The sequence below is a fragment of the Chlorocebus sabaeus genome, chromosome 8 (assembly GCF_047675955.1).
Source record: "Chlorocebus sabaeus isolate Y175 chromosome 8, mChlSab1.0.hap1, whole genome shotgun sequence".
NCBI lineage: Eukaryota > Metazoa > Chordata > Mammalia > Primates > Cercopithecidae > Chlorocebus > Chlorocebus sabaeus.
Window position 1 is genome coordinate 94,444,222 of NC_132911.1, and position 5,318 is coordinate 94,449,539.

The following is a 5,318-nucleotide window of genomic DNA, read 5'->3' on the forward strand; positions in this document are numbered from 1 at the left end:
GAATCTCCACTTAAGATTTCAGAAGATGTATGGAAATGCCTGGATGTCCAGGCAGAAGCCCTGATGAAGAACCTCTGCTAGGGCAGTGCAGAAGGGAAATGTAGGGTGGAAACCCCCACACTGAGTCACCACTGGTGCACTGCCTAGTGGAGCTGTGAGGAGAGGGCCATTGTCTTCCAGACCCCAGAAGGGTAGATCCACTGAAAGCTTGTACCAGGGGTCTGAAAATCCATAGATACTCAATGCCAGCCTGTGAAAACAGTCAGGAGTTGGGGCTGTACCCTGCAAAACCACAGGGATGGAGCTTCCCAAGACCATGGGAACCCACCTGTTGCATCAGTATGACCTGGATGTGAGACATGGAGTCAAAGGAAATCATTTTGGAGCTTTAAGATTTGACTGGCTCACTGAATTTTGAACTTGTACGGGGCCTGTCCTTTGTTCTGGCCAATTTCTCCCAATTGGAACAGATGTATTTATCCTATATCTGTATACCCCATTGTATTTAGGATGTAACTAACTTGCTTTTGATTTTACAGGCTTATAGTCAGAAGGGACTTGTCTCAGATGAGATTTTGGACTGTGAGCTTTTAAGTAATGAGTTAAGACTTTGAGGGACTGTTGGGAAGGCATGATTGGTTTTGAAATGTGAGGACGTGAGATTTGGGAGAGGTCAGAGGTGGAATTATATGGTTTGCCTATGTCTCCACCCAAATCTCATCTTGAATTGTAGCTCCCATAATTTCCACGTACTGTGGGATGGGGGTAATTGAATCATGGGGGCATGAATCTTTCCTGTGCTGTACTCGTGATAGTAAATAAGTCTCACACGATCTGATGGTTTTATAAAAGGGAGTTCCCCTGCACACGATCTCTTGTCTGCCACTATGTAAGACATGACTTTGCTCCTCATTTGCCTTCCGCCACGATTGTGAGGCCTCCCAAGTCATGTGGAACTGAGAGTCAGTTAAACCTCTTTCCTTTATAAATTATCCAGTCTTAGGTATATCTTTATTAGCATTAGAACAGACTAATAGAATATCCAAAGCTCACACCTTAAGAATAAGGTATGGCAAAACCCAAAAGGGAGGACTGAAACTATCTTTGCAAAAATTATAACAACTTACGTCAACTCTCATAACAGTAAAAGAGATCCAATCTAACCAACTCCAACTTGCCTCTAACCTCCAAATTGCCCTTGGTCATTCCTGGGTATGGCCAAGCCAACTTTGGAAAAAAACATTTATAGTTCAAATAATAATAGCCCTTCCCAAAACTAAACCACCTTTATAAAACTAATAAATGTCCACCGAGTTAAAAAAAAAAATGAGAGGGGCCTAAATTCTGCTAAAACATAGGCATAAACAAATATCCACCATTATTCTGGAAGTCACAAGATTTACAACTTCCTCAGTTACTTCTGTAAATAACATCACTATTATAAACAGAAGACCGGCCTTTTGAGATGTCTTTTTAGGCTTTTGCTCTTCTGACAACAGGATGGCCCCACCTGAGCCTGTAACTTTTGACTTATCTAGTTCTCTGACCCCCACCCAAAAGCAGACTCCGTGCACAGGGCCATTTTCCATACCCCTATGATAGCATCCCCAACCCGTCAGCAGCACTTACTTCCTAGCCCCTGCTTGCCAAACTATCTTTTAAAAACCCTAGTGTCCAAATTTTCAGGGAGGCTAATTTGCATAATAATAAAACTCCAGTCTCCCATTTAGCCAGCTCTATGTGTATTGAACTCTTTATTACAATTCTCCTGTCTTAATCAGCTCTACCTGGGCAGTGGGCAAGAAAAATACACTGAGCAGTTACACCACAGCTCCTATTTCTACCTTATTCTTCTGCTTTTACAGTAGAAACCGTCATCATAGACCTGGTTGGCCACATTTTAATGTAATTGTGTCTTCACTTTTCTACCTTCCCCACTAACTGAGAATCCCTCTAGTGTTATTTCTATTTCTGTAACCCCAAAGCCTAACAAATGCTTGATATCTAGCCTATTTTCTCCATTTGCTCAAAAAATGACTACGTGGAAATTCAGAAAATTTAAACCTTACTTTCTCACTAATAATATATGGGAATATACGGATAACCGAAAAATTGACATAAAAAAATCACAAGAATTTGATAAACTTAACCTTAATTGTTTATGAAGGAAATAACTTGGATAACTCAAAAGATATGAATCAAATGAGTCTAAGTTATGTGTTAGCTGAACAACTTTTTAAAGCTGCTGGTGGAGGTAGTAGCCAACTGAGGAAAAACTCACTAGACTGAAAACTCATTTGTTTACACCACCCTGAAAAAAGTTCCTATTTGCATGACTTTTACCTTTTGCCTCAATTCTTCTTAATCGTTTTTGGTCAGAGACCCCCTTGAGTACCATGAACTTTATAGTTCCTACCTGCAAAAACCAAAAACAAGGTAAAAAACGTATCTTTTTAAGAAAATTTCCCCAACCAGCTCCACATGCAATGATTTAAGTACTCCTTTCACCACTCAGTTTGTGCTATAGTAATTTTTACATTGATATTTTGCCCTGTAAGTATTGTATTGTTGTTATTTTTGTTATATTTGTTGTCTCTCTACCTTCATTGTGTGCTCTGTAAAGACAGGAGTCAGGTAACTTTTAATACTCTGTCCTACTTTAGCCCATATGTCATCTGCTTAATACTCAGATACTGAAAGAGCTTCTCAATACCTAAGAACAAGTTGGTGCCAGGTAATAATAGCTAATGCTTACTGTGTACTTGCTACTTACCCAAGTGTTACTCTCAACACATAACTGTATTAAACTCTTTAATTTTGACAATCACCTCCATGAGCTAAGCTAGGCTACCATCATCCAGGTGAGGCAACTGAAACACAGAAGTAACTTCTTAACTTCTCAAGATCATATATCCAAGAAACAGTGGCCCTGGTGTTTGAATACTACTAGCTGGCCTTAAGAAAGGACACTCTTCAATTCTCTACTACATCACCTCAAGTACTTGAGCAGAACAACTATCAGCTTGGATGTTTTAAGAAGAGAATGACTTCTAACATGCCAGTGAAAGAAATACAGGCCCATTTTGCTCTTAAAAATAATTGATTTTTCCCTTCCTTTTTGGCTTTATTATCTTCCCCCTCTCTCCTCTTCATTCTATCCCCATCAAATCCCTGAACCCAGCTTTCCACCCCCACCAGAGAAATCCATCTTAAACTAGTTTTCCTTCCATATTTTTATCCATACTAATTTAATACTATATGAGGAAATGCAGATATTCACATGCATACAAACCACACATACCAAGGAAGAAAGGGCATTTTCTTCAAAATGCAATATTTTACAGCTTTCTGCATCTTCTTTCACAAAACAATACTTCCTGGAAACGTCTCTAACTCACTGGAATACATCTAGTTCATTCTTTCTGATGGCTACTCAATCTTCCTTGTGTGGATCTATCACAATGTATTCATAAGAGAGGGGCTGAAAACAAAGTTCACTTTGTTTCCAGTTGTTTGACACTAAGAACAAAGCTGCAATTAATATAAGACATCAGAAATGTCAGTGGTGGAACATGAAGCAGGCAGACTGAGTTTCTTGGAGGAAGCTTCTCTGTCTCTGGTCTTCCTGAATTCTCTTCTCAGGCAGCAGGGAACACTCCCTCCTTCTCAGCCATTTGTTGGGGGTCAGGAAGGGAGAAGTGACATATTTTGGTGCGGACAATATCAAACTTCTTTTCAGAAGTTCAAATTTGAAAGTCAAAGAGATCTTCAAGATCTGCTCTCCAGTCTTTTCCCCTGGCACTTGCCAGCCCATGTATGAGAAAATCCTGTCCTGGTTTTCTCTGCCAAGACCCCCACCAAAGAGCAAGGCCTTATATGCACTCAGCACCAAGTGGAGGGAAGGAAAAACCCAGGTTCTATGTTCCCAGAACCTATTCCAAATCCATCTAATAATTTAATGCTCTGCTATGAAAACTACTTGAAATGCTCATTCCAAACGAAGCTGTTCTATTGTATAAAGTAGAAATGTGATGATACAAAACCAGCTAATTTACTTAAAATCAGAGTAATTACTGGAAAAAAAAAAAAAAAAAACTAGTGGAAAATAACTGAGTTCCTGCCTTGCCTGCCAAGGTCAACTTAGGACAGGACTATAAGAGCCAGAGCATGAAACAGGCCAAAATCACTTTACTGAAAATGGAAATGGCTTGACAATCAACAAAGACAGAACCAAAGAGTTCCCTCTTAGCTTCTCCTACTTTGTGGTGGTCATGAATTTTATGTCTCCTAGGATAAATGTACTTACATTGAAGCATACCACTCAAATTGCACTCTAAAATTTTTGTAATTTTGGAATTATTATTTTTTTGTTCAATACATACTCTATTCACTCTCTTACTGATCTTCACTGAATATTTTAAGATTTTCGAGTCTTTCATCTAGCAGGTGACCTTATAGAACACTAAGTCACATTTAAGACAGTGATATTAGTTAGTAATTTGGATAATCAACTTGGTTGAAACTTGGCAGAGTGCTTAAATGTAAATTTACTATATACATATGTCTTGTTTAATATCACCATGCATATAATGCTACCCCATAAATGTTAAATATTTAACTTATAGTACAGTATACCACTAATATATACTTTCCCCACACTCCTGATGCTAATAGGCACTGTCAACCAAGAAGAGCAAGCATGGCAGACAGTATCGTACAACCTTGGATAACAAGCACACCACAATGTCAAAATGCTTATCTGACGAATGCTCCTCTACATCACCTGGGTGAAAGTAGTCTGCAACATGTAGCTACACCTTGTGGCCCATTTTATAAACTAGCAAATAATTTTGGTCCAAAATGGCTAACAAAAGGTATACAACGGTATTGAAGCTTCTACAAATAGACAAGGACAAATATTGTTCTTGGTGCTAAGATGAAAATGTTATGGCAAATGGAATGCGGCTTTTAGGGAACAGTCATGGAAATAGGGTAGAGATCAACATAAAATTAGATTGGTAAAGTCCTTTGACATTATGAAAAGCATCGTAAATATTGCTACTAGCTGGGATGAACGAATAACAATTGTTTGGCAGGTGGCATTTCATGACTTAAAGATGTAGAAAAAAACTGGAGTGAGTGCCAATTTAAGATGTCAGAATCATTTCTCCTTAGAGCTTCTTCCAGAATCATAACCGTCAATTATCAACATTCTCATTTTTAGGAGCACATCCTCCCTATCCCCTGAAACACTCCTTCTCATGGGTCATGTCTCTACATCCATTAAAATATAAAGACAAAGAAAGAAAAGCGAGAAG